At 42.4% G+C, this 25,590-nt stretch overlaps 1 protein-coding gene across 1 annotated transcript in view; it reads right to left on the reverse strand.

Annotated features, from left to right (window-relative positions):
- The window catches only part of LOC124798680 (mRNA cap guanine-N7 methyltransferase-like), a 150,384-nt gene that overhangs the window by 17,275 nt on the left and 107,519 nt on the right, over positions 1-25,590 (reverse strand). The gene's annotated exons all lie outside the window — the stretch shown is intronic.

Below are 25,590 nucleotides of genomic sequence, written 5' to 3' on the forward strand. Positions count from 1 at the left end.
CACACACACACACACACAATTCCCCCCAAGGTAGCAGACTGTAGAGGATAACAAGTCTACACCAGCGCCATAGATATAGAAATCGCCCTATGCTTTTTAGATTGTATAGCAATGATACTTTTACTGTTTTTTAATGTTGTTGAGTACAGATTTTAACCTTGACATCTACGGATTTTAATTAAGTATTTTTGGAGATAAAAGTTAATCAAAAAAAATCTACTGAATACAATATGTGCAAATGGAATGTACCAGATGCCACCTGTCGCTAATAGTGTTATAATTAATATAAATGACATGCATTCTGCCAACCAATTTTACGTGACACAGCATGTGAAAGTTGCTGGATTTGGACTGGTTACTCCTGTAACTGAAATATCAGGTATGTTCTGGTACATTTGATGTTGATTAGATAGGATGAAAAAGATTTGCTTTCATGAAATCGTAAATTAGTATCATTATTGTTACAGATCTGAAGATGGTTCTGAATGAACCGAAACCAGTCATATGAATAAAAAAAATTTTGCAATCAAGACAGATCATAAGTAACATTATACAATCACTGATTGCTGCTATCCCATCAGACATTATGTCTGTTTTTGCAGAATTGGCAGAAAGGCCACTAAGAAGATGCAGACTCAAATAGTTTTATTTCGTGAATAATATGTTTAGTCAGTAGTGGGCTACCAGGTGCTCTGCCAAGTTGTTTCCACATTATGCACAGTATTTCGTTGACTGATCCAGTCATCTTTTTTAGATGCTCTGAGTTTTGCTGTTTGTGTACTCACTGCCTGGAACCTAATAGACTATGAACTACGGTTGGTCTCACATCACTATTTGTAGCTGGTTTTCATTCTCAGCACCCACTACGTCCTTTGATGCTCTTGTTTTCAGAGCTCACACTGATATTCCATGAAATGCAAATTCCCTATGCATTTTCCAACTTGAATACATGTAATAGCTGGTGAGATTTTAACCAGTTAAGTGCCGGACCCAGAGTGTTTCTTACATTTAAATCTTCATTTCTCTTCATTAGGTTTCCTGACATCTTTATTTCAATAGGCTCCTTAAGTATGATACACCAGAAACTTCACGTTTGCACCACAATACTGGCCTCATTGCATTTCATTTCAAGATTATATTTGAGGCACTGCTTGGTGTCAGCTGACTTGCTTGATTGTTTTAATCAGGTGAGTCACCGATGTTCGTCGCATCTCTCTTCGACGGTCTGATAGTCTGCCCCACATAATGCATGCCACATTTGTGTTGAAATGCAATACACACCTGTCTTTTGGAGACCTAGGTAGTCTTTAAAATCAAAAAGAATATTTCTTATCTTTGTTGAAGGATATTAAATATACTGGATGCCATGTTTCTGTAGGAGCCTACCAGTCTTTCCGGATACCAGATCAACATAAGGTAGATAAGTGATTTTTTGCTTCTCTTACTTGGTCTCTGTTTCAACCGTTCTCAGGCGTTTATGAACACTTTCGACCAAGGACAGCCTCACCAAGGAATTGCGAACCTACCAATAGTGGTCTGAAGAAATGGGTACGCAGATCATCAAATTAAACGGTCATTGCAGTCAAAATCAAGAACATCTGAGAAAGAGGGTGAGACAGACCAAGAAGGAAAAGCCAAAAATTGCGTATCTACCTTACGCTGGCCCAGTATCCAGACAGGTCAGTAGACTCCTATGGAAATATCACACCCACTGTATTTCATTTCCTTCAACTAAGATAAAAAATATTCTTTCTAATGTTAAGGATGATCTAGGTCTCTGAAAGCTGGGTGTTTATCACATTCCGCACGCATTTTCCAGCTTCTCCATCACACGCCATCTCTCATCCCTCGGCCTGGACTTTCACACACAACAGTTGTCATCTTAGTAAGTCATCATAAATGCTAAAATAGGCGCTATGATTGAACTCGCTTTGCTCGTTGAGGATTAAATTCGGATCTTTATTTTTGTGGGTGTATATTTCAATTTCTTCCAAAATGTTAAGAAACCGTCCCTTATGAGCTCTATGCAGGATGTCTAAATTGTGTTCAATGTTCGTGACTGAGTGCTTTGAGGCAGCCATATGTGCCCCAAAAGCTGTTTTGTTTTGAGAGTAGGTGTGCTCCCTGAATCTGGTCTCTTAAGTTCCTACCAGTCTGTCCTATATATTGTTCACAGCAGTCATAACATTTGAATCCTGAAATTTATTCCTACTATTACATGTTTTGTGCCGGAGCTTCAATTTTAACGTGTTATTTGTTCGGAACCCTATTTTAACGTTGGATTTATGAAAGCATCTTTCAATCTTATCTGTAATTCTTCCACTGTAAGTGAGAGCCACATATTTTTTCTTCTTGTTCCTCTTAACTGCGACTTGACTTCCTTCTATTTGTTTCATTTGCCTCTTCTTTATCTTCCTATAAATATTCATCACCTGGTTACACATATATCCGTTCGCTAATGCCACTTGTTTTAAAATACTTAGCTCCTTTTCTGCTTCCTGTTGGCTTAGTGGCTATCTTAGTAGCCTGTATACCATCAAAGTAAAATATGCCCATTTGTATCGTGGTGGATGACAAGACTGCTTATTGATAACTAAATCTGCACACGTAGGTTTTCTGAATATGCTAAATTCATGTTTCCCATCTTTCTTTATTAGTGTTAAATCTAAGTAATCTATACAGTTGTCTTCTTCAAATTCCATGATGAATCTAATTTTCGGGTGTTGAGATCTCATTTTTTGTGCTACGTTTTCGATATCATTTTTAACTCCTTTGTATAATAAAATAGAGTCATCAACATATCTCCTGTAATATACAATTTTCTCAGGGATATTAGGATTTTCATCAAAGAATTCGTTTTCCAAGTGACTTACAAAAATGTCAGCCAGCTTCCCAGCTAAACTGTTCCCCATTGCCAACCCGTCTTTCTGTTGCTAAATTTTACCATTGAAAGTAAAGTAATTGAACGACAAGACTTGTTCCAACATTTCCACTAGTTCAATCACTTCCCCCAATGCCAATTTACCATGAGTGATGAGATTGTTCTCAATGATCTCAATCGTTTCTTTTACAGGAATGTTTGGGCACAGATTGGTGATATCCAATTAAGCTAGTGACGCATTCCGAGGTATAAGTACATCTTTAATTTGCTCGGCAAATTCGTAGCTGTTCCTAATGCTGAAAGTCCAACGATATGTATATGCCGCCTTCAATCTGTTATTTAGCTCTTTATTTAATTTATAACTTGGGCTACTGGTATTATTAACGATTGCGCGAATCGATTTTTCAACCTTATAGAACTTTATTTGTGACCGTAATTCGGGGATTCGCGAATTCATTACTTTCAGGGCAGCACTATGGTTTTAATACATGATACAGACTATATAGAGAAAACCGAAAAGTTCTTTATGGAGAACTGAATAGTAGAAGTCAAGAAAGATCCAACCAGGAAATTTCAAATAGACATAAGGAAACAAACAGATAACAGTGGGTTTCTATTCACAGAGGAGGAAAAGTTTAAACTGAAAGTAATGAATCCGCAAATCCCCGAATTAATTTTAACTAAGTATTTTTGGAGATAAAAGTTAATAAAAAAAAATCTACTGAATACGATATGTGCAAATGGAATGTAACAAATGTACAAGATGCCACCTGTTGGTAATAGTGTTATAATTAATATAAATGACATGCATTCTGCCAGCCAATTTTATGTGACGCAGCATGTGAAAGTTGCTGGATTTGGAATGGTTATTCCTGTAACTGAAATATCACGTATGTTCTGGTACATTTGATGTTGATTAGATAGGATGAAAAAGATTTGCTTTTGTGAAATCATAAATTAGTATCATTATTGTTACAGATCTGAAGATGGTTCTGAATGAACCGAAACTGGTCATGTGAATAAAAAAAATTTTGCAATCAAGACGAATCATAAGTAACATTATTTCTGCCAATTGTCCACTCTATCAATTACAGTTCCTGCAACTGTGGCTGAAGGCCACTGATTCTCCCTTCTTGCAATTCCTGGAGTTTTGAGAATGTGTCTATCTGTGTGAGTCTTTTGTAAATGTTTTCTCCTAAAGTTTTGTTAGTTCTCCTAAATACTTGGATGTACAAAGATAAAAATCAGACAGTGTTTCCTTTTCTTGATTGAAACCTGCATTCTGGTAGTGTAACTTGCTGTGGACAGTAACTATAGAGATTTTCCACTTTCTCTGCGAAAATACTGTTTACCTGCGATGTTCGTAGTGCTACAAGGCAAGAACAATCAATCATCCAGACTGCTGACCCTTCAATTACTGATAAGGCTGCTGCATCTCTTCAGGAACCACAGGTTAGTCTGGTATCTTCAATTATAACCTTTTGTTGTGATTGCACCTTTGGTACAGCTATCTGTATAGTTGAGAAATGCAAGCCACCCCACATTCGCAAGGTCCTCGTTTCACGGGGTGCTGCATTATTTAGGTGTGCACAATTTTTTTTCCTGTAGTATATAGGCTTCAAAACATATTAGCTGTTGCACTTGTAAGGGTGCAAACACTTGGTACTGACTTTATAAATGAGTTGGACCAATTGTACTCTCGGATCCGCTGAATAATTAACTTTGATAATATGTAAATTTCACACTCTCCTCAGTGATTCAGCATGGCAGTGTACATCATCACAAAACAATCTTTTCACAAGAGAAATGTCACATGAAAACAGTACTTCAAAACTAAAAAATCATGGAGAATTTTCCTCCCAAAGTTATGTCTGTACAGACCCAGGTGACTCGCGTTTCAATGAAATTTCGTATGTAACTCACTTTGTATTATTGTGAGAAATGCCAATTACTTAAGCAGCCACGAAAGTCATGTCGCTGATCTACAAAGGTGAAGCCAAAGTGCAAATTTAAAATGCGTTAATCCTGATTTCCAAAAGTCATACATAAACAATCTCATACAAAATGTCGGTAGCTACTACGCTCAGGACAGGGAAGTCCATCAGGATGCCTTACTATAAAGAAAGTCACGGATATTGCTGAGGTGGCCTCAAGCATCATATGCAGCAGACTAAAGTTCAGAATCACCATCAGAGATAGGTCCAGGATGTTATGTACCAAGGCAAAATGCATGGTCATCATCGTCACCATCTGCAAATGCAAACTTGGCAACAGTGCATAGACATGGCAGTTAATACACAAGAAAATAAACAGAAAATTGAAGCTAAATGTGGAAGATCTGCAGTGACTGATACTTGGTGCAGGGACTGACAGCTGATTCTCAATATAAAGGAAATTTAAGATACTGTTCATAAATAGGTAGAAAGACCTAACAGTGTAAATTTACATTACTGAAAATCAGTTACTGTAAACATTCAGTCATAAAATACCTAGGAGTGTCCATGCAGTATGTAACAACTAAATAAAACTAGTTGCAGGAAATCATATCAGACAGAGATTCAAAGAAAGAATATACAGGGTGATCCATTGATAGAAACCGGGCCAAATATCTTACGAGATAAGTACCAAACGAAAAACACTACAAAGAACGAAACTCTTCTAGATTGAAGGGGGAAAACAGATGGCGGCACTATGGTTGGCCCACTAGATGGCGCTGCCATAGGTCAAACGGATATCAGTTGTGTTTTTTAAATAGGAACCCCATTTTTTATTACATATTCGTGTAGTATGTAAAGAAATATGAATGTTTTAGTTGGACCACTTTTTTCGCTTTGTGATAGATGGCGCTGTAATAATCACAAATGTATAAGTATGTGGTATCACGTAACATTCCGCCAGTGTGGACGGTATTTGCTTCGTAATACATTACCCATGTTAAAATGGACTGTTTACCAATTGCCGGAAAGGTCGATATCCTGTTGATGTATGGCTATTGTGATCAAAATGCCCAACGGGTGTGTGCTATGTATACTGCTCGGTATCCTGGACGACATCATCCAAGTGTCCGGACCGTTCGCCAGATAGTTACAGCATTTAAGGAAACAGGAAGTGTTCAGCCACATGTGAAACATCAGCCATGACCTGTAACAAATGATGATGCCCAAGTAGGTGTTTTAGTTGCTGTCGCGGCTAATCTGCAGACAAATTGCGTGAGAATCGGGAATCTCAAAAACGTCGGTGTTGAGAATGCTACATCAACATCGATTGCACCCGTACCATACTTCTATGCACCAGGAATTGCATGGCGGCGACTTTGAACGTCGTGTACAGTTCTGCCACTGGGCACAAGACAAATTACAGGACGATGACAGATTTTGTGTACACATTCTATTTAGCGACGAAGCGTCATTCACCAACAGCGGTAACGTAAACCGGCATAATATACACTACTGGGAAACGGAAAATCCACGATGGCTGTGACAGGTGGAACATCAGCTACCTTGGCGGGTTAATGTATGGTGCGGCATTATGGGAGGAAGGATAATTGGCCCCCATTCTATCGATGGCAATCTAAATGGTGCAATGCACGCTGATTCCCTACGTAATGTTCTACCAATGTTACTACAAGGCGTTTCACTGCATGACAGAATGGCGATGTACTTCCAACATGATGGATGTACAGCACATAGCTCGCGTGTGGTTGGAGCGTTATTGATAGCCTATTCCATGACAGGTGGATTGGTCATTGAAGCACCATGCTATGGCCCGCACGTTCACCAGATCTGACGTCCTCGGATTTCTTTCTGCGGGGAAAGTTGAAAGATATTTGCTATCGTGATCCACCGACAACGCCTGACAACATGCATCAGCGCATTGTCAATGCATGTGTGAACATTACGGAAGGCGAACTGCTCACTGTTGAGAGGAATGTCGTTACACGTATTGCCAAATGCATTGAGGTTGACGGACATCATTTTGAGCATTTATTGCATTAATGTGGTATTTACAGATAATCATGCTGTAAGAGCATGCGTTCTCAGAAATGATAAGTTCACAATGGTACATGTATCACATTGGAACAACTAAAATAAAATGTTCAAACGTACCTACATTGTTTATTTTAATTTAAGAAAACAACCTGTTACCAACTGTTCGTCTAAAATTGGGAGCCATATGTTTGTGACTATTACAGCGCCATCAATCACAAAGCGAAAAAAGTGGTCCACCTAAAACATTCATATTTCTTTGGCTCTGAGCGCTATGGGACTCAACTGCTGAGGTCATTAGTCCCCTAGAACTTAGAACTAGTTAAACCTAACTAACCTAAGGACATCACAAACATCCATGCCCGAGGCAGGATTCAAACCTGCGACCGTAGCGGTCTTGCGGTTCCAGACTGCAGCGCCTTTAACCGCACGGCCACTTCGGCATATTTCTTTATGTACTACACGAATATGTAATAAAAAATGGGGGTTCCTATTTTTAAAAATGCAGTTGATGTCCGTTTGACCTATGGCAGCACCATCTAGCGGGCCAAGCATAGCGCCATCTGGTTTCCCCCGTCAAGCTAGACAAATTTCGTTCTTTGTAGTTTTTTCGTTTGACACTTATTTCATGAGCTATTTGGCCCAGTCACGATCAATGGACCACCCTGTATAATGCAACAGCAAGAGGCACTACTTACAAAACCCTCGTTCACTCAATTCTTTAATACCGATCATCAGTCTAGGGTCTTTGAAAGACACTGTTGCACCAGCACCCTTCCTAGCCGAGTCCACATCCCCGCTGCCTTGCAAGCCAGCATGCTGCCTGTGAAATTCTGTTGTCAGGGCCGCAATAACGCTGAGGCGGCATGGTGCAAGATACCAACCCATAGCAAAGGCGAGAGCAAGTTACCTCACGCTGCACCCTCTCAGCCCCCTGAGTGTCCAGAGGCATGTCACAGTCACAACAAACCTGAGAAAATTTGCTATAAATACTCACTGCTTGGCCCTAGCAGTATCAGTCTTTGACTGCTGCCTATGCCAAGAACTACTCCACGCTAGCTGTCACCCTGATGTGGGTCACTACAACTAGCCTCTGCCTCAGATAATCAGTCTTTGACTGCTGCCTATGCCGAGAACTACTCCACGCTAGCTGTCACCCCGATGTGGGTCACTACAACTAGCCTCTGCCTCAGATAGCTGCTGGTTTATGGGCAGCTTCTAGACCTGATTCTGCCCGTGTCTGAATAGGCACTAGCTGTGGTCTCTACCAAGTTGTCAACTGGACACTGGGCATCTCCAAGGGGTCCTTTGTTAACATCTTACACAGCCACATGCTGCAACGACATGACTGCCTGTGTTCCTGCACCAACTGCCAAAGACGCTGCCCTGAGTTTTGCTGAGGCAGTCTCTGCCACCTGGGGTCCTTACATGCCACTGAATGTCACCTGTGGAGACTGTACGAGTTCATCCTAAATAAAGATGAGGCTGATATCGACATATTTCTGATTCCACAGCTGCCAGGGAATTGGTTCTTTGCACCCAATGCCCTGCTCATCGTCCTGAGTCAGCATCCTGGCAATGAACAGCGTCAATGGCCAATGGAGCAGTCTGGTGCCATAAAAACTGGTGTCATAAGTAGCCATTGATATTCAGCACAATCAAGGCTCAGCATACACCATCATCATTGCTGCATGATGAGTGAAGACCTTTTTTTTCCTGCTTTCCACCCGTGTGGGTTTCAGTGGCAGAAAACACGGACTGGAGAGCTGATTTTAAAGTGTGGTTCCCTGAGTTGACTCCGGTACAGATCTCAGCAAATTCAGAGGGAACACCAGAGACCTATCACATCATATGCCCAGTTAGGTGTATACCATGTTACCTCCTGGGTGCATAGTGTGCCCTCCACTCAACTGTCATCTGTAATTTGTTTCAAATATAGAAGGTCTGTGCATTACGCTAGAGAATGCGATGAGTGCATGTGGTTGGTCTTCAGGTGCAGGGAGTAAGTACTGTTGATAATATTAAGTATTTCCATATTGCTTTGCTATTATATTTTGTCCTACTAGTATAGATACAGGCTTTACAATGAGTAAATCAGAGAAACACATGGTTGCTATTTTGGAAACGGTTAAGTCTTTGCTGGACCAAGTAGTTCAGATGAGGGCACATAATATAGACTTGCAAAGGCCTCTGAAAGAGGCTTGAACATTTCAAGTGCTGAGGAAAGGCTTAGAGCAGTGATATAGAAGGCAAAAAGTTGTGGGTATTATTGGGAGCAATTAAAAGGTGTCACAAACACAGGGCAATTTCATTAAAAGTTTCATAGACAGCATAAGTAAACTCAATGTCAAGTTAATGGAGAGTTGTTTTAATATCCCCACCAGTGGACACCGAGATGGATGCAGCTCATTTCCTCTTCCCAGCTTGTAGCTCACCCAATGTCAGCTAGTATAGTTATTTTTGTGCCAACAGGATGATTCTGCAGTGTTATCACATTTGTGCACATACTGTACTAAAGTGGTGATACAAATTGGGTCCTTCACAAGAAGCAAAGGAAGTCAGATGCATTTTTGTGGGGGTTACCGACTGATGCGTTAACACACACACACGAACAAACCAACACTGGACACACATTTAAAAACATATAAGAAGATCTTAAGACACTAAATGATGTACATATGATGAATTTAATGGAGGAGCTGGAAATTTTTGATCATCACAAAAAACAATGGGGGAAAAATTCTCTATGCCAAATTAGAGAGTGAATCAAGTCAATTTTTTCAAACATTTCTTCAATAAATAATAACTATAGCAAATTCCATAAATATCTTCACCTCTTCATACACTCTAAGCAATATCTGCAACAAAATAGAATGTGAAGGATAATCAATAATTTAAAATTCAGTTATGCCAAGGTAATATTTATAAGTGACAACTTCAAATAAATAATATAATCCACATAAATGTAACACCTATCACTGTGTCCAAACACTTTGTGAAGCCATACTGTCAACATGAGTGATGGTTTGCAAGTGCATGGATTTCTGCGCAGATTTTTGTAAGCAGAAACACAAAAAATCTATTGCAAAAGAGGCAGAACAACACACATGCAAACATCGTACAGAATACTTATGTGAATATTGTACTAGATAATGACAACAAATTCTCAAAAAGCGTTGAGCTCAGAATAAAAAGATACGAAATTGGTACAATGTTTCATTGTTACGGGAGCAAGTATTTAAACAATTAAAAGAAGCACATAAATATGTGTTATCTGGTGATGGGTGGGTCAAAGAACCACAGAATGGCATGAAGCTTACTCATGTCATACACATAAAAAGGATATGGAGCAATATTTGAAAAACTGTGAACCATGTACACACAGAGCAAGTTGAGCCATCAGCATTTTCCACTGCAAAGACTACCAGAAACTGGTAACCCTTTTCAAATGTCTAGGATGGACATTTTAGGACCTTTTTAGAAAAAGCTGGTTAGGAACTGCTACATTCTGACCATAAGAGTTAATTTTTCACACTATGAGTCAGTAGGGTGAGGCTGTGGCGTTATTTATAGATCGGGGCATCAATTTGGTGTCATAATTAACGAAACAGTTGTGACATCTATCGCATATTCATAAGTTAAGTATGAACGTGTTGCATCTGCAGGTTTACAGAAGAACAGAGAGGATGCACCAGACAATAGGAAAAATGCAAATAGCCATTACAATGATTGGGATACACTGTTACCACGTGCAGTCCTAGCTTATAGTTCTAAGATCCACAAAAGTACACGGCCTTCACCATATGAAGCAGTAAATGGCTGGAAAACACCATCACCACTTGAAATAAAATTTAAGGTGGGAAGAATGGAAATTTCACAAGGACGTTACAAGATGTGAAAGCTGGTACAGAAAGCCAGTGCGAAGGCCCTTGTACGTCAGGAACAAGTGGGGCAGCGCAATGTAATGTTACCCGAGTATGAAACCTTCACTAGCTTTCGGACAAATCCTTTTTTGAGCTAGTTCACACATGCATGCATGCCTACCTACATTGAGCCAACTGAATACACAAAGTTCCAGCATTGTGTATTCATGCCAGCACAATAAACTCTGTGTGTGTGTGTGTGTGTGTGTGTGTGTGTGTGTGTGTGTGGTGTGTGTGTGTGTGTGTGTGTGTAGATGGGGCAATTTTGCTCAAAAAACATTCATCTGAAAGTTAGTGAAGGTTTCAGTCTTGTTTATATGCCTATAGACAACTAAACAACTTTACTATTCAGTGATTTGTTACCTTTACACCTAAACACACAAAGCATTATGCAAATGAAATTGTTGTGCTACATAATATCTATTCCAGAAATAACACAATGAAATTATCTGCCATCAATTTCAATACCATATTTTACAGACTATACGATGCACCCCAATTTTGAAGTTATTTTTAAAAAATAACATTTGTATCATTTTTATTACTAGATTGCAAAGTCAGACTAAAAAAATGGTTAGTTTATAAAACCAACTGACCTTTAATATCGCTGAAAATCGTCATTGGAACTTTCTTCTTCTTCTTCTTCTTCTCCCTCTTCATCATCATCGTTTTCCTCTTCATGTATAAGATAGTCTTCACTGCCATTGAGTGTGTTACTTATGACCCACTTCTTGAAAGGAGTAACAATAATGTCTTCTCTCACTCTAGACCACAACTGTTTTATCCACTGACACACTTGTTTGATTGTAGCTCATTTTAAAGCACCCTTCCGCATGTATTCATGTTGGGTCCATTCATCATCCATTTGTTCCATTCCTCTCGCATATGCACTTTAAATGTTTTATTTATTGAGACATAAAGAGGTTGCAATTGTGAAATAAGTCTTCCCGGAATAACAGCAAGCTTTATATTTCCATGTCTCTATTTCTCTTTCACAGAATTTTTCAAGTGACTACTAAACTGATCTAGCAGAATAGCTTCTTCAATAAAGCACCTTTTGTTCTCTCCCATATTCTGTTAATCCATAATTTCATACCAGCCTCATCCATTCAACCCTTGTCACGTATGTGAACGACAACACTTGGCAATATTTCAGAAGGTTTTACCATTGTTTTGTGTTTGTAAATGATCATTGGATTAAGTTTAGTACCGTCGGTACAACAGCATAGTTCATTTTTTCACGTCCACCCGTTTTTGTAGTCACCGTTTTAGCACCTATTATGGCAATAGTTCTGTTGCTCAGTAAGCCAAATGTCAGAGGAGTTTTGTCCATATTCGCTATTTGGCTTAGTTTCACACAGGTTTTCTTTTGATGCTGAATAATAAAGTGTTGGAAAGATAATGTTCTTTCTTCATACTCTTGTGGCATTTTCTGAGATGTTTTGGTTCTGATTCACAAGCTAAGTCCATGATGCTTCATAAACCTGCGGCACCACCCAACTCCACCCTTAAGGTCTGTTAAGTTCCACCACAGCACTAACTTAAGAGTGTGTATTTGAATCATTTTTGTGTTAATTCCAATGCCATTTTGACAGTGTCCTTGAATCTATTTCAATACACCGTCATCTAGTTTGGGCCATTTTGCATTCAGTCCTCTATTTGCACATTTAGTCTTTATTGTGTTTTCAGTTCTTCGTTACTAGCCCGCCAATCATGAATGGCTTTTCCTGTTGGTGGAGGGCCGAAATGCCACTCAACTGCTCCGTTTTCATGTTGTTCTGCATCAGCTATTACTTTCAATGTATAGCCCACATCAAAACCTTTTATTTTTTTCCATTACAAAACCAGCTATTAACAAAAATACTGTACTTTTACCAATAACACAAATCACTTTCAATCAAAGGTTACTGGCACCGTAAACTGCAATGATGTGTCACAGGCTACACAGTGTTCTGTATATGTGATTTTTTTTTTTCCTGGGGAGGGGGGGGAAGGGGGGGGCAGTGTTAGCAAGCTTGCGAATCCCCCACAACTCACATTTGTCACATTGGTGCACTGCTGCTGTCAGCTGACTCCAATGTTGCCAGATAGAGATGGGTTTCCCATGGCATCGAACATATGGCCATTTTTAAGACTGGCGGGAATTTAAAATCGAATACTGGGCATTTTTACATTAATTTCAAGTATAAGAAGCAACTGAATTCTGGAGGTAATTTTCCATAGATAAAAGTGCATCTTACAGTCCATAAAGTATGGTAGTTACTTTCCCACAGTGGCAGCAAAAATCTGAGGTGTGTGTGTGTGTGTGTGTGTGTGTGTGTGTGTGTGTGTGTGTGCGCGTGTGCGCGCGCTAGCCTGCCTGAATAATACAGAATACAGTGGTAACAGCAAATGGCTGCTATTTGCAACACTGCATTCTTAAACAATGGTTACTCAATGTGTGTTCCCTGCCATGTGCTGTCAATACAGAGAAACTTGGTGTTCATGTTCTTAGATGATGTGAACTCTTGACCAAACTTCTTCAAATAACTTTTTGTTTTGAACTGTGGTATACAGTGGCATAATGCTGAGGACCCCTGCATTGATTTATACTATGGCTACACTGTAGGCATCATTGAGACATTAGGTGCAGAAAAAATATAACAGCATAAAGAACTGGTGAGTCTTCTGGTTAAGGTGATGCCTCTATTATAAAACATTACTTCAGGAAAACAAATAAATACACTCCAGTAATATCTTTCAAGGCAAAAGTAATCTGTGACGAATGGGGAAGACCATGTAATTCATTGACAGTGAGGGTTAAGGGGGCCACTGTCTTGTCCGCAATTCGTAGATAGGATGGCTCAATGATGGTTAGATCGAGGGAGTCAATAGAATACCTATTAACAGTGCTTCTTCCTGATGAGAACATGAAGACAGATATTGAAACACATGCACATTTTTGAAGCAAACTACATAACATGTATGACAACTGGATTTTGGTGTTAAAACTTGTTCCTGAAGCAAAAGTTAACAAAACTTCCAAGCTCAAAACTAGAAAGACACCATGTCCATTTGGTGTCTACTCTCAGGATGTGAAAGATGGTTGGCCCTTTGGTAGTACCTTATTAGACACAATTACTAAACAAGGGATTGCAAATACATAGTGTAGCATACCAACCACATACAGACATAACAATGTGAGCCTGAGCAGTGTATTGCAGCAACACTCGAGTGCAGGATGTTGTAACTGAAATACATTCCTGGAAATTGAAATAAGAACACCGTGAATTCATTGTCCCAGGAAGGGGAAACTTTATTGACACATTCCTGGGGTCAGGTACATCACATGATCACACTGACAGACCCACAGGCACATAGACACAGGCAACAGAGCATGCACAATGTCGGCACTAGTACAGTGTATATCCACCTTTCGCAGCAATGCAGGCTGCTATTCTCCCATGGAGACGATCGTAGAGATGCTGGATGTAGTCCTGTGGAACGGCTTGCCATCCCATTTCTACCTGGCACCTCAGTTGGACCAGCGTTTGTGCTGGACGTGCAGACCGCGTGAGACGACGCTTCATCCAGTCCCAAACATGCTCAATGGGGGACAGATCCGGAGATCTTGCTGGCCAGGGTAGTTGACTTACACCTTCTAGAGCACGTTAGGTGGCACGGGATACATGTGGACGTGCATTGTCCTGTTGGAACAGCAAGTTCCCTTGCCGGTCTAGGAATGGTAGAACGATGGGTTCGATGACGGTTTGGATGTACCATGCACTATTCAATGTCCCCTTGACGATCACCAGTGGTGTATGGCCAGTGTAGGAGATCGCTCCCCCACACCATGATGCCGGGTGTTGGCCCTGTGTGCCTCGGTCGTATGCAGTCCTGATTGTGGCACTCACCTGCACGGCGCCAAACACGCATACGACCATCATTGGCACCAAGGCAGAAGCGACTCTCATCGCTGAAGACGACACGTCTCCATTCGTCCCTCCATTCACGCCTGTCGCGACACCACTGGAGGCGGGCTGCACGATGTTGGGGCGTTAGCGGAAGACGGCCTAACGGTGTGCGGGACCGTAGCCCAGCTTCATGGAGACGGTTGCGAATGGTCCTTGCCAATACCCCAGGAGCAACAGTGTCCCTAATTTGCTGGGAAGTGGCGGTGCGGTCCCCTACGGCACTGCGTAGGATCCTACGGTCTTGGCGTGCATCCGTGCGTCGCTGTGGTCCGGTCCCAGGTCGACGGGCACGTGCACCTTCCGCCGACCACTGGCGACAACATCGATGTACTGTGGAGACCTCACGCCCCACGTGTTGAGCAATTCGGCGGTACGTCCACCCGGCCTCCCGCATGCCCACTATACGCCCTCGCTCAAAGTCCGTCAACTGCACATACGGTTCACGTCCACGCTGTCGCGGCATGCTACCCGTGTTAAAGACTGCGATGGAGCTCCGTATGCCACGGCAAACTGGCTGACACTGACGGCGGCGGTGCACAAATGCTGCGCAGCTAGCGCCATTCGACAGCCAACACCGCGGTTCCTGGTGTGTCCGCTGTGAGGTGCGTGTGATCATTGCTTGTACAGCCCTCTCGCAGTGTCCGGAGCAAGTATGGTGGGTCTGACACACCGGTGTCAATGTGTTCTTTTTTCCATTTCCAGGAGTGTAATTCAATAAGGCCAAAGCAATGTTGTGAGGCAGGCTGTCTTGCTGCAACAGTGGGCTCAGTGGTAATGCACAAATTCGTGCAGCAAGATATGTGGCAAATTTCTACATTAACAGTGGTGTTTTACGTTACAGACTAGTACTGGTGCATATGCATAACACGCCACTGCTGACTATATTGCACATTTTGTAACAGATTTAATAATGATTCTCTGGCTTGCAGCTCTACCAGGACAAACGGGTTGTACTGGATGAGGTTGTCACATGGATCTGCCAGCACAAATTACTGTTGAAGGCCATGGCAAGACAACATATCTATGCATTAAGTCCCTCCCAAACTTAGTGTCACAGCATAGCAGGCCATTCAAGGTGTACTTAAGCAGCACTGTCAACTCCTGCCCAGCAGACAGCGGTTGTTCCCCATGCACACGTGCACTACAGCTTACATAATGAGGCCACTGGTGCACAGCAGAGACTCTGTGACAGCACTGCAGGCCAAGCAAGCAAACAACCCAGCACAGTTCAGAGCCCAACCAGGCACCAGCCATTGATCCAGTATACTACATAGAAGAACAACTTGTTACCTTTGCAACTGCCTTTCTCTGTAGTCTCCTCAGCTCCCATTCGGCCTTCACCACCCACTCGTACCATTCTTTCTCACAGCTCTCCCCCCCCCCCCCTCCCCCTGCAATGAGTGTGCTAAAGTAGGACATCAGTGATTTGGAAAACAGCTTGGGCAGTAATGATTATGAAAGGAAAGGATAAAGTTCTGGCATAACGGACAAGTTCTTACTCACTTGCCCATTAAGTACCTTGGCCAATGCCCAGGACTGGTTGGTGATTGCGGAGGTTGGGGGGTAAGGGACCAAACAACAAAGTAATCAGTCCACTGATACAAGAGAGGTGCATCCATAAGTATAACTTCCACCGAGAATGTTTTCTGATCTAGGCTGGAGACTGATAACAGTAAAAGCGAGAAAGCTGAAAAATTAATGAATATTTTTTGACTATCAATAATAAAACCAAGAAGAAGGTGTGTATCCTTAGAGCTCTGCACCCAACAGGAAATGTCCCACCCATAGCTGTTGCACCACTGACCCATTAAGGTCAAGAGTGCCCACTATTCAAAAAAGAGCAATACCCAAAATAGAAAATTGGGCACAGAAGAAAGGCGACAAACCAAAACTAAAAGCAATTAAAACAGAGTAAAAGAGGGATGAAACAATAGCCTGATCGAGGTGGTATGGCCAGGGATCCCCCAGACCTAGCAAACAGAGGGAGACACCCCAACCCCAACCACCCCCACCCTGTTCTGGAGGTAGAGTAAAACTTTGTAACTGAGAATAAAAACAACTTTTGTGGAAAAAATAGAGAACCAGTTCAACCACCATGAATCATCCACCAATATTAGAAACAATGCTTCCAAAAGTCCATACTTAACATGGAGGGGAAAAGGAGGTCATTCCACCAAGATATGAGTTAGTCTCTGTATGGTTCTATAACCACAAAGTGAGGGCGGCTCATTACACAAAAGAAAACTTTGGATTAATCTGGTATGACTGATGAGGAGACAACATAGGACTATAGATTCCTTCTAGGAGAAGCAGAAGGAAGAATACTGTGCTGCAGTGGTCTCCTTGATAATGCGGAGTTGACTAGATGGGGCAGTAGGACACCAGATGATGTTCCATTTCCGACCGAGCAGAGATCTTGTGTACACCCTCATATCCACACCTCCAGTTGGCAATGTGAACGGGGAGCAAGTAAATGCTTCTCTCACCAAATGGTCGGCCAGTTTATTTCCCGAGATACCCCCAGGACTTAGGATGCAAAGAAAGACAACTAAGCAGGCAGCACAACAAAGGTCAGTGAGAATGTCATGAATAGTGGAGATTAAAGCGTGGCAAGAAAAGTATCAGACAATAGCTTGGTGACTGCTCACTGAGTCAGTACATATTAAAACCCAGTCAAGGGACGCCGTTTAATAAAATGGAGGGCTCTGCTAATGGCTGTCAGCTCTGCCATAAACACACTATACGTTCCTGTCAGTGAATGGCATTCCATACCAGCATGATTTAAAAGCATATCCTGTCTGATCAATAGTTTTAGAGCCGTCAATGTACAAGATGGTAGCATCCTGGAACTCTTGGAGAACTGTGTGTGACAGATGCCACAAGATCATGGAGACAAACAAGATTTTAGGATCTTGGAAGAGATCAGTCCTACTCTGTGGCCAGGGAACCATCCGAGGAGGAGTGTAGGAGAAAACACATGGAGCAAAATCCAGGGAGGAGATGAAAGTATTGGCAGAAGGAAGAAAGGTGTATTCCAACTGGTAGGTTCACCCATGGGCAGGTGTCAGGATGATGACACCCCACGTGTAAAGAGAATGGATACATGAGATTAACAGGTAATTGTCAAATGGCGATTGTGAAGGAGACCAAGAGCTGGTATCACTGAAACTGAAGGGGGAGGAACCTTGCTTTGGCAAGGATAGTGTCTAAGGGACTAGTCCAAAAGGCACAAGTGACCAGACACACACCATGATGGTGGACTGGGACTTTAAAGTGGAGGGAGCTGCCAAGCCACAAGCCTGGCAAGCCTAGTCCAGTCAGGACAAAACCAGGGGCTGGTAAATACAGATAAATAGTAGCACGAACCACACTCCAAGGTGTGTGGGCAAGGAAGCTGAGAACATTAAGCTTCAAGAGGGCATGGGAGGGGGTGGGAGGGAGGGACCTTTGGAAAGGGGAATAGCAGTTCCAGCAGTGTGGATGTTCATGCCTGAGATTCTTTGCACAATCTCATCAATAAAATCTGACAGAGGGGTGGCAAATGTAACAACAGAGGCATAAAAAGTGCCCCACGTGGTAGTCAGTCTGTCTGGCAGTGGCAAGGAAACAACATGATCACCGGAAAGTGGTCACTGTCACAAAGGGCATCGTGTAGTGACTAATGTAGTGAAGTTACAAGATGAGGGGAAGAAACTGCTAGATCAACAGATGAAAAGATGCTATGGAGGATGGTCATGATCTTAGCGTAACTTATTGATCGCCATATCCTCAAGATGTAAGTGTACATATTCCTTCTGTGCCTCACTATATGAGAGTCGATCGATAGATTTGTATTGCTGGATATTCCATTCTTTCCGTAAGGCCAAACTGGCGAACGTGGAGGGTGATGTTCTGCACAGTTGACACAAAAAGGTGGATGTTCACAAGGACTACCTTCATGGGGCGATCCTACACATTATGGTCTGTCGTGCAGCAGAATGATGTATGCCCAAAGCATAAATATCTGAAGCACCTCATAATAGGTAGTGGGACACACAGACATCTGACCTATATATCATGACCATAAATTTCTCTGGAAGGACACTTCCATCAAAGGCTAAGACAAAGGCACCTATATCTATATGATTATCCATGAGCCCTTTTTGTACACATCTGATAAAATGTATGCCTCGTCACTGAAGATCAAACCAGAGTTTCTCATCTGTTTGCAGCATAAGATCCCTGTGGAATAGGATTCCTTGTACCATGTCGAAAGATTTGTGTGAGACAATGGTCACAGCTATGTCACCTAGACGATCGGATGCCTAAAAAGCCATAGACTGGGGGCAGGGGAAGTTTTAATTAATAACATTTCACATTCTCCCCAGAGACTCAACTTTCCCAAATTGGTCTTCAACGATTTTGACAAAAAATAATGATTTTGTTGCAGTAAAAGTATCCCCATTAGTTCGGTTACAGAACAAGTGGCGAGTGAAGTATTTCACTCCCAGACACCTGGCTTGTCCCTCTTCCCACAGTATAGCCATGGAAGGAAACAGTGTGGTCATATCTCTCTGGATTATTATAATCTTTCCCACCTGAAGAGATGGCTGGGGCATTGCAGACACCTGTGGATGAAAGTTTAATTCACTTCACATACGAATCTTCTGCCGCAGCACCACCCAATCAGAACAGCAGCTCTCCTCAAGGGAGCCAACCAACCACAGCAATGGTTATATGGCCAGTACAGCACTGCCTAGAATCACTATGCCCCAGCCATGATGGGCACATACTTCTTGGCTTGTGTGGAGAGTTTCCAGCTCAGGCACCAACCCCTGCATGGTAATGGGGCTCCCATCATCTACATCTACATGGTTACTCTGCAATTCACACTTAAGTGCCTGGCAGAGGGTGCATCGAACCATTTTCATACTCTTTCTCAACCATTCCCCTCTCGAATGACGTGTGGGAAAAAGGAACACCTAAATCTTTCTGTTTGAACTCTGATTTCTCTTATTTTATTATGATGATCACTTCTCCCTATGTAGGTGGGTGTCAACAAAATCTTTACGCATTCGGAAGAGAAAGATGGTGACTGAAATTTTGTAAACAGATCTTGCGGAAAAGAAAAGCGCCTTTGTTTCAGTGACTGCTACCGCAACTCGCGTGTCATATCAGTGACACTCTCACCCCTATTGCGCGGTAACATGAAACGAGCTGCCCTTCCTTGCACTTTTTCAACGTCCTCTGTCAATCCTACTTGGTAAAGATCCCATACTGTGCAGCAATATTCCTACAGAGGACAGGCAAGTGTAATGTAGGCTCTCTCTTTAGTGGGTTTGTCGCACTTCTAAGTGTTCTGTCAACAAAGCGCAGTCTATGTTTCACCTTTCCCACAATGTTATCTATGTGGTCTTTCCAATTTAAGTTGCTTGTAATTGTAATCGCTAGGTATTTAGTCGAATTTACAGCCCTCAGATTTGTGCTATTTATTGTCTACCCAAAATTTATCGGATTTCTTTTAGTACCCATGTGGATGACCTCGCACTTTTCTTTCTTTAGTGCTAATTGCCACTTTTTGCTCCATACAGAAATTCTCTCTAGATCATTTTGTAACTGGAATTGATTGTCTGATGATTTTACAAGATGTTAAATTACAGCATCATCTGCAAACAATCTAAGGGGGCTGCTCAGATTATCACTTAAGATTATTTATATAAATCAGGAACAGCAGAGGGCCTATGACACTACCTTGCGGAACGCCAATATCACTTCTGTCCTACTTGATGATTTACCGTCTATCACTATGAACTGTGGCCTCTCTGAGAGGAAGTCACGAATCCAGTCACACAACTGAGACGATACTCCAGATGCATACAATTTGATTAATAGTTGCTTGTGAGGAACGGTATCAAAAGCCTTCTGGAAATCTAGGAATATGGAATCGATCTGCGATCCCTTGTCTACAGCACTCATTAATTCATGGGAATAAAGAGCTGGCTGTGTTGCACAAGAACGATATTTTCTGAATCTGTGTTGGTTATGTATCAATAAGTCATTTTCTTCAAGATGATTCATAATGTTCGAGTACAGTATATGCTCCAAAATCTCACTGCAAATTGATGTCAGTGATAGGGGGCCTGTGATTCAATGTAATTCAAATTCATTATGTTCGAGTACAGTATATGCTCCAAAATCCCACTGTAAATTGAGGTCAGTGATAGGGGCCTGTAATTCAATGTGTTACTCCTATTTCCTTTCTTGAATATTGGTGTAACCTGTGCTGCTTTCCAGTCTTTAGGAACAGACTTTTCGTCAAGTGAGTGGTTGTATATGATTGCTAAGAAAGGCGCTATTGTGTCTGCATACTCTGAGAGGACCCTCACTGGTATACCATCTGGATCAGAAGACTTGCCTTTCTTAAGTGATTTGAGTTGTTTCGCAACACCTAAGATATCTACACTTATGTCACTCATGCTAACAGCTGTTCTGGTTTCGAATTCTGGAATATTTACTTCGTCTTCTTTCGTAAAGGAATTACGGAAAACTGTGTTTAGTAACTCTGCTTTAGTGGCACCATCATCGGTAACATTCCCATTGATATCATACAGTGACAGTAATGACCGTTTTTTTGCCATTGGTGTACTTTACATACGATCAGAATCTGTTTGGATTTTCTACCATATTTTGAGACAATATTTCATTGTGGAAACTATTAAAAGCGTCTCGCACTGACGCCCACACTAAATTTCGAGCTTCTGTGAAACTTGGCCAGTCTTGGGGATTTTGCGTTCTTCTGAATTTGGCATGCTTTTTTCGTTGTTCTGCAAGTGTTCTGACGTGTCTTGTGTACTATGGTGGATCAGTCCCGTCTCTTATTAACTTATGCGGTATGAATCTATCTACTGCTGCCAATACTGTATCTTTGAATTTGGGCCATATCTGGTCTACACTTACATAATTAGCTTGGACAGATGGAGACTCTTAGGAAGGCATCAAGCGAATTTTTATCTGCTGTTTTAAATATATATATTTTGTGTTTATATTTTGTGTTTATTTTTAGTGGTTTGGTTGATATGGTTTTCAGCCTCGCTACAATGACCTTGTGTTCACTAATCCCTGTATCTGTCATGACGCGCTCTATTAGATCAGGATTATTTGTGGCTAAGAGGTCAAGTGTGTTTTCGCAACCATTTACAATTCGTGTGGGCTCATGAACTAATTGCTCAAAGTAATTCTCAGAGAAAGCATTCAGTACAATTTCGGAAGACGTTTTCTGTCTACCACCGGCTTTGAACATGTATTTTCGCCAACAAATCGAGGGTAGATTGAAGTCTCCACCAATTATAACTGTATGAGTGGGGTACTTATTTGTAATGAGACTCAAGTTTTCTTTGAAGCGTTCAGCTATTATATCATCTGAGTCGGGGGGTCGGCTGTTGAGTATAATCTCTACCCATAGTAATTCGCAGGAACTATCTATTTCATCTACTACCAACAGACACAAACACACCACCACCTACTTTATTTAATCTATCCTTTCTGAACACAGTTTGCGCCTCTGTAAAAATTTCAGCAGAATTTATCTCCGGCTTTAGCCAGCTTTCTGTTCCTATAAATATTTCAGCTTCAGTGCTTTTTATCAGCACTTGAAGCTCTGGTACTTTTCCAACACAGCTACAACAATTTACAACTACAATACCGATTGTTGCTTGGTCGATTCTCATCGTTTCTTTGCCCTGTACTCTTTGGGACTGGAGCCCTTTATGATCTTTCCCAAGACTGTCTAACCTAAAAAAACACCCAGTCCACGCCACACAGCTCCTGCTACCCGTGTAGCTGCCTCCTGTGTGTAGTGCACACCTGACCTGTTTAGTGGAAACCGAAACCCCACCACCCTATGGCGCCAAATCAAGGAATCCGCAGCCTACACGGTCGCAGAACCATCTGAGCCTCTGATTCAGACCCTCCACTCGGCTTTGTACCAAAGGTCCGCAATCAGTCCTGTCGACGATGCTGCAGATGGAGAGCTCTGCCTTCATCTAACTAGCAAGACTGGCAGTCTTCACCAATTCAGATAGCCACCGGAAACCAGAGAGAATCTCTTCCGATCTTCAGTGACACACATCATTAGTGCCGACATGAGCCACCACCTGCAGTTGGCTGCACCCTGTACCCTTCACGATATCCGGAAGGACCCTTTCCACACCTTGGATGACTCCCCCCGGTACGCACACAGAGTGGACATTGGCATCCAAGTACTTGATGACCCCTCCGCAACTGAATGGCTACCGTATTGTGTTTTGGGCATAGTAACTTTGCAAGAAAGGAACAGTACACATGAAGAAGGCACAAGAGATGGAACAAACGTCGCACTGGGTTACCTTCCCTGCATGATATGCACTTCTGTAAAATTTGGAGACAGAGTAGCATGTCAAATCCAACAAGTGGGCCATATAATTAAGAATGAAAAGTTGTAGAATGCTGAAAGGAAGAAAATGAGTGTCCAAAATCACAGACTAGGTCCAAGGACAAATGGTACCAAGAAGACCGACCAATAAAAGGATGAGAGGAAATAAGAATAGTACAATAGACTTGCGGCACAAAGGGAAGTAGCACTGCAAGGGCTGGGGCCCTCTAGTGGCCAAGCAAGTATCCACAAAAGGGAGGAGGGAGGGGGGGGGGGGGGGGGGGAACAACATGACATAGTCCAGGAGCATATGCATCATAACCAGTTGCAAGCGCCAGTGCACAGGGGCCTCTTGGGTTTAAACAAGCGCCAATATGGATTCAGAAAAAGGAGTCTATAGATAATGCAGTTAATAGAGGTCTTCCAACTGTAGAAAATTTGACTTTTAAATATGCAACTGCACTCATGATTGGCATCAAAGGTGGACTCGACAAGTTATGGCAGCCTGCAATGTTCTCACACTTCTGAGATCTCAGAACCCCCAAATGTCTGAAATAGAGATTTGCCAATTACTGTAGCAGATGTGTTGTCTATTGACATGGAGGCGGAAAAAGGTAATCTAAAATATTACCAAGGACTGTCCTCAAGGCTCCATAAATGGCCTGTAGCTCTGGGATCTTGGTATTAAATCCCTCTTACATCTGACAGACATGGTAGATACTGTTGAAGGTGGTGTTGCGTATGTAGGTGATGTTCTAGTTGGTTGGATGGTTAGTTGGTTTAAGGAGGGAGGGAGGGACCAAAATGCTAGGTCATCGGTCCCTTGTTCCTATTAAAATAATTCCACAAGGGTCAGAATAAAACACACAAGACTTACAACACAAAACAGGGAGAAAGGAAAAAAAAAACCACAAGAATAACAGAAGGGCAACAAACACTACAATGGACAAAACAGGATAAGAAAACCACAGAGACATGTCATAAACAGGAGAAGGGATTAAAACAGGAGATAAGATGACCATGGCTGGCTGATCATGAGAATAAAAAGGATAAGGCGGCCACTTTGCAACACATTAAAACCTCCTGCCTAAAAGCACTACGGTGGAGGACACGGAGGGACAAAGGACATGCACTAAAACTCAAATAGACTGATAAAACCCACACTCACATTCAAAGCGTAAAACCAAATCAGCCAATGAGGTGTGGTCTGCTAAAATTAACAGTAACGAGTCCGGTAACCGATGATGGTGTCGCAGGGCAGTTGAAGCACTACACTGCAACAGAATATGGGTGCTGTCAACTGAGCGCCGCATCGACACTGAGGTGAGTCTGTACAGCACAGGATATAGCCATGGGTCACCCAAGTGTGGCCAATGTGGAGCCAGCAGAGAACTACAGAGTCCATGTGAGAGACCCACATGGAAGACTTCCACACATTCGTAGTCTCCTTAATGACACGCAGTTTGCTGTGTGTACAGAGGTTATGCCATTCCATCTCCCAAAGTCGAAAAACCTTGCAGTGTAATAATGAACGCAGGCCAGTTACAGGGATGCTGATCTCCATAAGCGGTTTCCATGTAGCCTGTTTGACCAGCCGGTTCACTGCCTGGAATCCCGATGTGTCCTGGGGTCCAGACAAACACCACTGAACGACTGGACCGTTCCGGGGGCATAGATGGACTCCTGGATCATCACTACCAAAGGATGTGCAGGTAGCACTGGTCGATAGCTTGTAGGCTGCTCAAGAAGTCTGTAAAAAGAAGAAATGACTTGCCAGGGCATGAGCGGATGTGCTGAAGAGCACGAGATATGACTGCCAGCTCTGCAGTGAAAACACTGCAGCCATCTGGCAAGGAGTGCTGTTCAGTATGTCCTCTGTGAACATAGGCGAAGCCAATGTGACCATTAGCCATCGAGCCGTTGGTGTATACCACTTCAGAGTCCTGGGACATGTCAAGAATCAAGAGGAAGTGACAGTGGAGAGCCGCAGGGTTAACCGAGTCCTTAGGGCCATGTGAAAGGTCCAGACGAAGCTTCAGTCTAGGTTTACACCATGGTGTTGTAAGTGAATCGACCTTGAGTAGAGACGGTAAAGGAAGGACTCCAGTTCAGACAGAAGGGATAGGACGCGAAACCACAATCGTAAGCCCTGACCTGTGCTGCCGATGCAAGAGATGAACTGCCGTGGTTGGGAAAAGGAGATGGCAATTTGGATGCTCAGAAGAACTAAGAGTGTGTGCAACATAACAGCAGTTGTGCACATCTGATTTGCAATGGAGGAACTCCAGCCTCCAGCAGTACACTGGTCACCGGACTCGTCCTAAAGGCTCCTGTCACTAGTCGAACTCCACAATGGTGCAATGGGTCGAGTAAATGCATCACTGAGGGCGCCACCGAACCACATACCAGGCTCCCATAGTCAAGGCGGGATCGAACAAGGGCTCTGTAGAGCTGCAGC

The sequence above is a fragment of the Schistocerca piceifrons genome, chromosome 5 (assembly GCF_021461385.2).
Source record: "Schistocerca piceifrons isolate TAMUIC-IGC-003096 chromosome 5, iqSchPice1.1, whole genome shotgun sequence".
Taxonomy (NCBI): Eukaryota; Metazoa; Arthropoda; class Insecta; order Orthoptera; family Acrididae; genus Schistocerca; species Schistocerca piceifrons.